The following is a 13,599-nucleotide window of genomic DNA, read 5'->3' as shown; positions in this document are numbered from 1 at the left end:
GGGTACCGATTTGTGGCGGGGCTTGGTTTTTCTTATTCTATACTCCCCCTTCTTTCCATATCCGACTTCGTTTTGCCTGTTCCATGATCGAGGTGGGCCAGAAAAAGGCTCGATCGAAAGCGAAGATGATCTGGACCGTTATAACTTAAAATAGACGCATCTCATAAACTAAAATGAATCGTCGGGCGTACCATATATGATTTTGGGGTAGGGCGAGCTACTTTATTCACCCAACCCCGCATCATTGGGTTACGCACATCAAATTTGTGAGTTTTCACCTGATTGCGGGCCGAAACACGTTTGAGTTCTCCAAGACCTAGCCTCTACTATCATCATAGCTACTCTCTCTTCATTTAAGTCCCTTCTAAGTTCATATTTCTAAACTAAGACCCGAATACTTGAGATGACTGCGGGTTCGGCCCTAGGGTTCAATGTTTCTAAGTTTTAGCACTCCCATCCACGTCAGTGAATGCATTATGTTGAATCCACAGCCCACGCCCAATTTAATACCAAACCATGCTCTGATACCACCTGTAACACCTTGGATTTCGGAGGTCGAGTAGATACTCGACTCCCAAATCCTGGGTGTCACTTATGCTTTACGGAAGTGGGGTTCTATAGTTTGTTTCACCTAGCATTTGAGCAATTCATGGAATTAAATTAGACTATGCAAAGTACTCTGGAATAAACGTAAATTTTAACGTAAGTAAATCGACCAACAAGTAAAATATGTTTATCGAAAATATGGGACTACAACTGAACAATATATACTATTTCAAAATTGTAAAAAATATCAACTCAAGAATCTCATTAACGTCCTGAAAGTGACCTACATCGGCCCATCCAGCTACTGGAAGTACGAGGACTCCTCCAAGTTCGTGTGAGCCTCCTCCAACGCATCGGATTCCTAGTACCTGCATCTATGAAAGTGTCTGGTTGGTGTTTTAAAACACCGTCCCATAGTGGGAGTGAGTGATCAACTCGGTGGGTTCTATTAGCAATAGGTTATATAAGTTATCAATTCCATATGTGCAATTAATGAAAAGCATTAAATACAAAGTTCCCAACTACTCGTGTTAATGCGTATGCATGTTATTATGATATGATCACCATCCAACACTCCCTCGAATGACACCATTTTACATTCACAATGCCCAACACTCCCTTAATGCGACCTCGACTGCCGAGTCGCCAACTTAAATAATGCGATGTGATGGAGAATATGTTAGCCAAGTATTTAGTTACATTCATTCGTCCAACCATTTTGGAGAATCTGGGACACTAACGAAGTCAATGCCCTAACCCGATCGCGAGGCTAGCCGCGGTGGCCTTATGCCTGTGATCCTTGATCCATTTGGGTTAATACTCCCAGAAAATGCATACGAAAGGTGGCTTGTAAGGTACACTTACTCGCGGTCACTACGAGGAGGTTCTTCACCCTAGCGTAGGCTGACAGTTCGAGCATAGTGTCCCATTCCACCATGCCTGGCTCACAAGGCGGGTTTGTATCCTGGATTACTCACGGTAGCTATAGGGAGGTTCGTCACCCCATCGTAGGCGACAACTCAAAGCATAGTGTCCCATTCCACCATGCCCAGCTCCCGAGACTTGTGGATCGCATCATAGCTATTACCAGTGGGCACTATATGGGTGTAGGATGTCTCAGGTTCAAACAGGCATAATCATAAATGGCTAACAGATATGGTTGGTTAGTTAGTGGCCAATTTGTTTAATTCAGGCAAACTGCGGAACACCCGGCATTGGGTACGAGCATCCCACGTAGCCCAACTACGCTGGCTATCCGTGTTCGACCTAAATTTTTCAGATTGATCGTTGGGCAGCCCAACCAGTGGGGTTGCCCGTACGGGTCTTGTAGTTTCGCTGGCCAACCCTTAAAAGGATTTATTCATTTAACATTATACAGGAGATCATAAACTACTCTTAGTCACATAAAATTTAGGCATGCATATCAATAAACATAGGCATTCAACCCTATCGAAACATATTAACGACATGCAGGCTCTTTACCCCCAAATCTTCACAAATTTAGGGATACATCAAAATCAATTTCATATAACAGAAATTAAAGTAAAGAAGGGCAATAATTCAATATCTTGGCTTAACCTAGTAAGGAAGCAAACATTGGTTAATCTAAACATGGTTAGGCAAATTTAAAGAGAAGTAACTACCAATGAATTTCTTAATAATTAACATGCACAACAACTATACAACACAATCATTAATTTCAGCCTAGGTTCGATAATTAGTCACCTAAGGATAATGGTCCGCACCTACGAATGGTTTGACGGTTTGTGGAGCTGCTCCTAAGGTGTTGGTTCCATGGGTTAGCGTAACGGAGCCCTGTGCCAATAGAATTTGCATGTTAGAGTTCATGCAAGTAGTTTAGGACACCTAAAATTTGGAAGGGGCTGGACTAATTACCTTTCTATCGCTGGTGGGCTGCTCCTATAGTGAGGCGTGGTTGCAGGGTCCATTGTGGGCAGTGGTAAGGGGAGATTTTCCCCAAATCAGCTCCCCAAGGAGCTCTCTCCTTCTTTTCTCCCCTCTCTCTCACTCCCTTGCAATTAAAAATTTAGATGGGATTGGGAGAGTGAAATTTTAGGCTTTATATAGTCTAGTTTTTATGTTTAAATGGCCCGGGGGCCCTTTTTCTAACATGCATGCCCTTAGTAGGCTGAATTTTGATCCCTAGGACCATTCTAGTGGCCCCCTGGCCCATCTGTGCCATGGGGCAAGTGCCCCATTGTTGGATGAGCGATTGGTCCGAATTTGGCGACAAACGGATGACTCAATTTACCACGGGGGCCTTATTTGCAATCGACGATCGTCGATGATCGATAGGGGCCACAATTATATGGATATGAGAAGGAAAAATCCTTAACTCATGCCCTGAGTTTGGTTGCGATCGAACGGTCAGAAAGCCACAACTTCACGAAAGAGCGAAAGGTCTATTTCACTTAAGTTTTCAGATTTCAGCCTAGGGGCTTTGCGCGTTTTGAAGCACTTGGCTTCTAGCCCAAGTTGAGAAGTTCTAGGCACTATCTTGGTTTACCACCTATGATGGACGTCAATCCCAGTGAGACAGACATTATTCTATAATTTTGGAACTAGTGGGCTACTAACGAGCGATCTAGAACTTGTTCGAATAATCAGGGCATTTTTCGAATGAATTGGGTACGAAGATTTTTTTGGGTGCAGTTCTTAGGGTCTGGATTAACTAACTTCACCGTGTGGCCAATTCAAAATTAGCGAAAATGGTGATTCGGTCATGATAACTCTAAACTGTTGGTTCTTAAGCTAAAAGAGTAAATAGGTTAACTTGGTCCATTAGTTAAGATCTGGGCCATAGTTGGCTCGGCTTTGGGTAGATCTTTAATTTAGTTACAGTTGTCTTGATTAGTCAGTGATGGGTCCGTTAGATTTGGGCCATAGATGAACAGTTCATGAGGTTAGACTTGAAGTTTAAGTGATCAGGTGGATTAGTTGGCTTCATACGGTTGGTTAATCAAATTTGTGTGGTTCTTTACTGGTATCATCTACATATAGGCTCACCTCAAGTGTCAAGAGTTAGTAGGTGACGATGTGGGCTTGTTATAAAAAAAAATTAAGGATTTTTGACAATCCAAAATAGCAAAAATCTAGGATGTTATATAGCCACCAAGCTGTCGGTTTAGGGTCAATATCGTCCCGATGTTAGTCTTCCAGAGTTGAGTGTTCGGCTAGGACCAGGTCGACCCGTATAACAACTTAGTGGGAACTTGTAGGCCATCGCAATGAGAGCTTGGTGGCGATGAGGTTCCCTACTCATGGTCGGGTCATCGAACCATCCATGAAGGTCGTGCTTGGTCATTCAACCCAGGTTACCTTCCTATTGTTGCTATTCTCCTATGCCGGTCACCTCAAGTCAGTCCATTTTTACCCACAACAGCTACCACAACCTCTTTTTGACGACAGGAGATGCCCTTAGATGATCCCCTTAAGTGTTGATTGGTTGAAAAAAATGATCTCAAAAGGGGTTTCATAGCTTCGCGATTAGCTAGAATCTGACTGGCAAACCATGACCTGATGTTTGCCACTATCGGCCATGGATCCCAGTAACAAAATGTACTCCTGTCTGGATTATAAATACATAAAAACCTGACAATAATGGAGGTCAGAGATGTTGTCCTAACTTGATGTTGGGAATGAATGCGGAATCGGACCCCAATGGCCAAATCTAAGTCTAATAGTCTACATAGATCCAACCCTAGGGGTTTTAGAATAGATTTTGTTGTGGATAAAAATGGACTGACCTGAGGCGACTAGCATAGGAGAATAACAACAATAAGAATGTAACCCAGGTTGAACGACCGAGCGCGACCTCCATTGATGGTTCGATGACCTGACCATGAGCAGGGAACCTCGTCGCCACCGAGCTCTTACTGCGATGGCCTACAAGCTCCTGCCAAGTTGTTATACGGGTTGACTTGGCCCTAGTCGAACACTCGACTTTGAAAGACTAACATCGAGTGACATTGACCCTTAAACCTACAGCTCGGTCTCATCTGGTCGGGTTCGGCTATCTAGTGCTCGTCGGGCTCGGCTATCTGGTGCAACCTTTCCTGGTTCCGACCAGATGGCCTTATTGTTAAAAATCGTTCTGAGATCTCATCTAAGGATCTCAGAAGATAGCTACGACTAATACTTGCCAAGTATGGGAGTTTTCCATCTAAGGCAGACATCCCAGGGCTATAAATAGAGGTCCAATCTACAGAGAGAGTTAGGCACAAGAAACCTTAACACGCACAGACCCAAATTCCCTATCTGACTTTGGCATCGGAGGATCCTCTGTCTTAGTTTGGGTCTCCATTGGTGTTTTACTTGTGCAGGGGCTCGAAGGTGAGGCTAGGATGACAAGAAAACAACATCGATAGTTGGAACCATCTATGGGAAGAGATAACAAAGCCATTCTCACTTCCAAATCATCGGTAATGGCGAAAGGAAAGAAGAAGGCCTTACCCACCATTGCAGCACCCCCACCAGCCTCAGACTACCTAACCATTGACATTCACAATCTATCAGGAGAATTCTCCCCCCACGATACTTGCGTCCAGATCCCGTGGCCGTGGTGGTTGGCTTACCTCCCTAGAAAATCAGGTCAAGGCCTTAAACGGTGTAACACCTCGTACTTTTCAGTAGTCGGGTGTTACTATGGAGAACCAACTTGGTGTAAACATAGATCTAGCCTACTTAAATATTCAACTTCATGCTAGCCTAAATCCAACCATCGAGTACAATTGTCATCCATAGATTGAACCATCCATCCATTGGATTCCAAGTAGGACTATCACATCATTTGGAAGATTCATTTTTAGGATCTCGATCTCCAATAGGTATAATGAACCGTCCATTGTTAATATCAACCCTCGTATCATCAAACCCACCATTCATCAGGTTTATAACGTTCCATTATATGGTTCATTATTCGAAAACACAAATATGATTATCTAGATTTATATTCAACTTGCATATCACATCTAAGCATTCTTTAGGATCCTTAGGGTTATTGAAAATTAAATACTAGTCAATCCAACCGTCGGATGGTTTGAATGCTTAGTAAACTGAGATTTGGTAATTAGATAGACGTTCATGTGGTGTGGCCCACATAATAGTTAAAAATTACCTTAAGAATGAGTACATGATTGATAAGGATTGATCTACCGTAAGGACAATTCTATTTAGAAGTAGGCACTACAATTTTAAGTTAAGATAATAATGATAATAATTTATATTATGAAAGATGTTATAATAAAGGTATTAATAGTGAAAGCCCATAGAATAAGTGTCCTAATCATCCAAACAAATTCCTAAGAACTTTTTTACCATTGGAGTTTGGATTGAAATCAATCTGACTGTTGGATTAATAAAAGGCAATAGAATAACTCAAAATCAAGTTGTATGGCCACACCTAAGATTTGGATCTTCCTGATCTTTGATTAGAGGCCCCTACTGAGACCCCTAAAAGGAATGGTTGGTGTGGATTGAACAAAACATCACTGTAGACCCCACATCCTTCGGACGTGTGCACTATTAGGCATGCACCCGCTTTGCACGGGATCATGGGTCGGGTCAAACTGCATTTGTCCCGACAATTGCCAAAAATAGAGGGCATTCCTCTCCTCTCTCTTGAATCCCGTCCACTCTCCGTTTAAATGGGCATGTTGAGTCTGATCAATCAGGTGGGCCCCAGATGAGATTAAATCTATGATCAGAACCGTCCATCATTTAGGCCATGAAATTCCAATCAAAACCCAATAACTCCTGCACATCGGTGCATGCATACGTGCATGCAACATTAGACGCAAGTGCATCTGTGCGGAGTGTTTTTCGTCTGTTAAAGGCAAACATTTCCATCTGTATGGTCTACCAAATGAGATCAAATGAATGATCTAAGCCGTCCATCTTGAGAAGCTCTTAAAACTGACCAAAACCCAGCTCTTCACACTCGTCGCTATGCACCCATGTGCACACGAGATCTAGCGCAAGCTGAGTTATGCACATGACTCATTTTCAAAAATGAAAACCTTCCATGGCTGCCAGGCTATCTAACCGCATGCAGGATTTCCTCTAAATCCCAGCCCTCCATTACCACTAATCTTAGCCCTCCATACATTCTGCATTTTAGGGCTTCCGCAACTGTAAAAAAGCAGATAGAATCTCCGTTGTTCATTTGCTGGCATAATCTCAACCATTGGTTTGCTTTTACAAGCCCATCCAAATCAATCCAGATCATCCGAAAATGAGATATTTTATCCGTGGGAATCCTAAAAACCCTAGTTCCCAGGAGAGAAACCGCAACTGCAACAGTTCTTCCCAGTTTTTCTGAAATTGAGTCGTTTTCTTCGAAGCTCGAACCCCACCATTCAAACGACGTCCGAGCTTCGTTCCTTCTGTCCTCTAAGCTTCTAGGGTCGCTACAGACTGACTGAAAGAGTTAGATTGGAAGATTAGACGGTGATGGTGAAGACGCCATTAATGGCTGCCTTTTTCCCCGCCAATCTTCTTCATTAGTTTAAGCGTTTTGAGCCGCACGATGAAGTATGAGTCCAGACCCCTTTGGTCGTGCGGAGAGTGAAAATGGAAGGAAGGTAGAAGAGAAACAAGAGAAATGAAAGAGAAGAAGGTGAGAGAGAGAGAGAGAGAGTGTGTGTGTGTGCATGTTGCACCAATCTTGGCCCAACCGAGTCACTGGTGTGACTGCCCGAGTCAATGGGTCAAGCCAGTCGGGTTGAGTTGGTTTGCATCTGTCTAACACGTTGTTGGGTCGTTGGAGAGGTAAAAAGAGAAGAAAATTAGAGAGAGTAAGAGAGAGAGAGAGAGAGAGAGAGAGAGAGAGAGAGAGAGAGAGAGCTGGGACCATGGGTTGTGTCGGGTCAAACGGACTCGACACACCGAGTCGAGTGGTGCTAGTGCATTTGGGCACTTCCAGTTGTTCTTTGTCTAAGTCCAGGGGTTGTTGGACTTCTAACAGAAGAATGAAAGAGAAGATGGGAAGAAAGAGAGGAAGAGAGAGTTTGGGCTTAAACTTGTGGGCTAACTCGTTGCTGAGTCAGCTGGGTCGAGTTGGGCGTAGGCCTAGCTTGAGTCTAGCTGAATTCTAGCAGGGAGAGAGGGAAAGAAAGGGAGAGCAAAAGAAAAGAGAGTGAGAGAAAGAGGGAGAGAGATTGGTGTAACTCTCGAAAAAATTCGTACAAAGACCCAAGTACCACCTCAAGCAGAAATCACTAAGGACCGAATCCTTTAGAAATTAGATGAAAATTAATTAAGTACTAAACTGAATTAGCTCGAATCACTTTCTATACGAACTACAAGACCAAAAACTATTAGAATCGCCAACCCAACATTTCTTAAAAACCTAGGATCAATCTCAAAACCCAGTTGCTCTTGGGAGCATCTTGAAACTCCGTATTGGAACTGGATTGCGCGTTGAAAGTCTGATTATGGTAAAAATATACAGTTATGACCACCTTACTGGGCTTGACAACCATCTCGGGAATCAAGTCCAAATAGTATACAGTAACTTGAGCTAGGAGCAAAGTGTGTGAGAAACGTGAATATCTTTAGAAAATAGACTTAAACTTAAGTGAATTGGGCCGTTCGCTTACAGGCCAAATTTAAGGTTTCGGACCATCAGATTCTGACTCAACTACACCCTTAGATCAGGAAAATTTCCCTACACATGTCAGTGTACTTGTGGCCCTGATCTAGTGGCGATGACCGTTGAACTGAAACTGGTCCTCCGTAGTCGATCCACTAATCCGATCGGACCGAAACTTTAAGCTGGCTTAGATCCATTGCCAAGGAACTTTCTCTAGATCCTAGGCAGGAAATGGACCTCCATATGAGCTCCGTTGGCCTGAAACGGATGACTTTTGGCTATAACCTAAGTATACCATGGCCTTGGGGCCATTTGAACCACTTCTGGGCTTATATAAGGGCCTTAACCCACCCTTCTCTCATTCTATACGAATTTCCTAAACCCTAGGAGAGAGGAGAGAAAGGAGAAGGAGAAAGTGAGGAGAAGAGAGAGAGAGAGTGAGAGATAGTTATTGGGATTCGATCCCACCGCTCCACGTGTCGAATCATCCCTCCTGTATCGCTACACCATCGAATCTGAAACCAGTTTGGGTAAAAAGTCCTAATCCTAATCTGTTTTAGGTATCCAAATAAGTAGATCGATGAAATAACTAACTCATTTCATGATTTAGGTAGTCGTTGTGCCGTAGATAAAGGCGTAGTATTCGAACTGAGTTCGATACGAGTATATCGACGAAAGGTGCGGACTATAAATGTTTAGGTTATGGTTTTCAAGGCTTTCAATGTTAGTTAATGATTTATGACTGACTTGATTGCTATCACATGTACCTAGATGTGATGTTTTTCATGTATTACGCATATATATATGAACTATGTTGAATATAATGCATTCCATGTGTTTGTTGAAATGTTTGAATGAACATAAAATTATGATTTGTGCTTGCCATGATAATTTATTGAGAATACATGATTGTTGTATGTGTGACAATTCCCTTGTGAAAGGAATTGCTATAATATACGTTATAACTAATTTATTACATGTATGTCGATATCTGTAGTCTAAGTGTTTGATAAAATGCTTGAATTAGAAAATCCTTGTTGAAATGTATTTAATGAGGGTGTTGATATAGGATTCTCAATTACCTTATCTGTAGTTACAGTTTCTTTCATGTAACCTACCTTACTACTACGTGATTTATGGGTGAGATGCCTATGTATGAAACATGTACACTATGTGTTTTTTAAAGTGCTCGAATGAGATTTATATTTGAATTGATTGTCACATGATGTTTTGACTATCATATATGAATGCCTATTGTGTTTGAGTATGATTGGGACTGATTCATAGTCCAGGCAATCGGAAACAGTTTACGATCAGTGGCCGAACCAGTTTCGCCATGTTGGATACGTTTGATGAATCCAATTCATACGGTGATTATCGACAGTGGTTAGGCCACGAGGAGTGCGTATGTGCTCCATGTTGATTAATTCAACGTGCACTCGTACCAGTCGAGCTTGTCAAGTAACCCGATTGGCCTAATGTATGTTCACCATGTATGGACGCTACTGCTTGAATATAAGGTACCACTTACCAGTGAAAAGCCTGTTTAACCTTGGTACCAAGATCCGCTAAGACTCATGAGCTGGACATGGTAGTATGGGACACCGTTGTTGAGCTGTCGGCCTACGCTGGGGTGATGAGTCTCCCCGTAGTGTCCAGTGAGCAAACCAAACTCGTGAGCCGAATACGGTGGTATGGGACACTGTATTAGAGTTGTCAGCCTACGCTAAGGTGACGAGCCTTTTCCGTAGTGATCTTGAGTATAAACTAGGCCTATGCCGAGGTGACGAGCCTCTTGTAGCGACATGAACTTCCTGTCCACAATTTTTAAATTAGGGGTGACGTTGCCCTATAACTTGCTTAGCGTATGTGATTAACTAGGATTAACGACCTTATATGGATCATCGTTTGGGTACATGATATAAGGGAGGTACTTTAGCTTCCCGAATCTGCTGTATGAATAAACCTAATTAAATATTGGCTAACATGATCATGCACCGCATTGCATGTGCTTTGGCGAGGAAGCGCACATTTAGGGAGTTTGCTATGCGCGATCGTGAGATGATGTCGCTAAGGGAGTGCAAGCGAGGGCATGCATCATTATAGGATATCATTCCTATATTAACAAGAGTACTTAGGACATGATTTTTGTACTGCTTTATCATTACTGCTTGACTAAATTGATAACATGTTAACCTTTACCTTATATCTCCACTGAGTTGATCACTCACTCTCACTCTGGGACGGTGTTTTAAAACACCAACCAGACTCTGTTGTAGCTTCGGGTGACGGCGATGCTTATGAGGTGGAGCCTGACTTCTAAGATGACGAGGAGTTCTTCTACATGCAACTCTCTGGCGGGTCTATGTAGACCTGGAGTTGCGTCATAGGGATCGCAGGGATACGGACTAGTTGAACATTACACCTTATCATTTTGTAAATTTTGGAGTTATACATATAATTATTTAACCTGGTGACGTTCATACTCTGGAGACTTACAGTCACATATATGCTTTATATATTTATCACAGTCTTTCACTTGCGTAATTTAACTGTCTCTGGAGTATGATATGCTGATTTGGTATAATCCCACTCATGTTAAATGCACTAAGATGGACAACATTTAATCATCATTATCTATGTTGCATAAGTGATGTGTTGAAACTCAGGAGCTGAGTTTCTACTCGACCCCTCGATTTTCAGGGTGTTACAATTGGGCAGTGGTTGCACTAACCGAGTCAACTCGACTAAGTTGTCTGAACCCGGTCAACTCGGCTGAGTGTCAGCCAAGTTCGGGCCTGGCTTGGGTTTGGGCCTTGTGAGACTCTAGAGAGAGTAGAGGGAAATAAGTAGAGAGAAGAAGGAGTTTACATCTAGTTAGACCCAGTTGACTCGAATTGACTCGACTCGATGAGTCTGCAAAAAAGTTTGACTAGGTTACGAACCAAGACATACTCGAATCTAGTTCACTGAGTTGGAGACTTAATCCTAAAGTGCGTGCACGTATACTTACGAGCGATCGTTTTTGGAAGGTGAGGATTACCTTCAAGCTTTTCTACATCATGATAATTATTTTAGTTCATTTATTTCATCAATTGCTTAATTTAATATTCAGTCAAAATGATGATGAATGCTAGTTTATACTTAAGTGAATTCTTTATAAATGATTGGTTGTTGTATTTATATTCAAGTATCTAAACATGATATGGATCGTAAATATCTCTATCCTAGTTTAAATGAAACATCTTATATGGATAAGTGCTATTGACATTATACGTGACTTGTTTTACCACTTATGATTACTTTATGGTGTATTTAGAGGTCCTCGAATTAGTATCCATTTGTGTAATGGATTAAATGAAATTATATGGTGGACTTACCATCTTATGGACCATTTGTTGCGTAAGTGGCTTTTGGGATAATCCTTTTTTATCACATCCTTGGGATGGATTGTTTGCCCTATACGACTTGATGAAATATTTGTCCTATGTAGCTTTAATGGATCGTCTTCGTATAACCTTACGATGGTAAGTTTCACTTGTAGAACTATAATTGGCCACTAGTTGAGAAGGTTACCTTACGCACCATATTGGTTAGAGTCTCATGAGCCGGGTTGGTGGTATGGGGCATTATGCTAAAGCTGTCAGCCTATGCTTGGTGACGAGCCCCTTATAGTGACCTTTGAGCTTCCTTAAAATGGTTGTTTAAAATTGAAATAATAATGGTTGGGCTAATCATGCATTTTCATGGCATATGGGCTTTACCGGATGGTCGATCTAAGACACAGGGATTTTCTTGGATCACTATGGGCTGTACTATATAGTATTTTACCAGGTGATCCTAAGTTATTATTGTGTGCATTCAAACCACTATGGTTGTCATTGTTCATGGGATTTTCCAGGTGCCTAGTCCTCCTTAGGGAGTACCTTTGAGTACTTTTTGGGGAGACTAGTTCACCTTGGGTGTCCTCGTTACATGGTCTTTTTCGAGTGGCTAGTTCTCCTTAGGGCGTACCTTTAAGTACTTTTTCGGGTGGTTAGTTCTCATTGGGTGACCTTTTATCAGCTGGATGTGCATCTCCAGGTCTATAAGCATGTGCATGCATTCATGCATTTAAACAAGAATATCTTGATGGAATTTATTCAATATATGCGTATCTATTGAACTTTTTCTTATTATGATGATGATCATTGTGAAATATTCATTATAAACTGTTCCTAATAACTATGCCTAATTATCTTGATGATACGATAAATCTTGGGGGTTATACCTCACTGGGATAGCTATTGACGCTATCAAACCGTATTCAGTGTGCAAGAGACATAGATAACGTGCATGTTGGTGTTCACGTGGAATAGGAGGAGCCATATGTGTTAGTGCATTTATTTGCACTCATGTTTGTCAATTACATGACTAGTTGTGTCTTGTAGTCGGATGAGTTCTTGGCAAATGAAGACCGGTGATGCAACTGGAGCTGAAGCAGGAAAAGATATATTGAAGACGAAGAACTGCTTCTGCGATCTTAAAACCTTGCAAATAGATGATCCCAATCTAAATAGGAAAACCCTCTTAGGTCATCTATTCTAAGCCAAACCCAAGTCCATATTGAATATCCCATAATCTTAGCTTAAGCAAGTCCTAAGTTGTTGAACTATTAGACAAAAACAAGAAAATTTGTCCACTGTCGGTAGGACGAAGGTGCCACCAAATAGCACCTTCGGTACCACCGAAGATACCTTCGCTGTTACTGAAGGTCCTCAAAACTATCCAACAAGCTTATAATGTTAATTTGGTACCACCGACTGGATAATTCGGTGACACCGACTGCCACCGACGAACAATGTTCGGTGCCATCGAAATGGACATATTTTGAACAACAACTTGAGCGATTAAATCGGTACTACCGAATGATATTTCGGTACCACTGAGGCAAGTTCGGTGATACCGAAGTTGACTTCGTTAGCACCGTAAACTAGCTGTTTTATAGCCATTTTATATCCATTGGAAGCTTTTGTCTATAAAAGTGGCTTGTAGAAACTTGCAGAAAGTGTAGATTTAGGCTATTCAGAGTCCCTAGGTTGTCCCAAGCTCAAATATCTTATCCTAGACTCTATCCACATGAGATTCATGTACTTTTCATTGTGATTCATCACTTATGAGCATTCAAAGCTCTTATTTATGAAGATCATGATCTCAAGCCTTCACTAGAGTATTGAGACTAAACTCATAGGTATATCCTTAGTCTCAACCATACTCTAGTGTATCCATCGGTTGAATCCCCTCAAAAATTCACTCATTAGCCTAGATAGGAGATTCAACCAACTCTCATAACCTTGGTCATCTGTTTAGGTACATCTTATGCAAGGTTTTTGATCGTGAATCTGAGCCAACAGGTAAATCTAAGCGACGCGATCGGGGGAGCACTGAGAAGCTAATTTAAG

The sequence above is a fragment of the Magnolia sinica genome, chromosome 10 (assembly GCF_029962835.1).
Source record: "Magnolia sinica isolate HGM2019 chromosome 10, MsV1, whole genome shotgun sequence".
NCBI lineage: Eukaryota > Viridiplantae > Streptophyta > Magnoliopsida > Magnoliales > Magnoliaceae > Magnolia > Magnolia sinica.
This window is presented reverse-complemented; position numbering follows the sequence as displayed.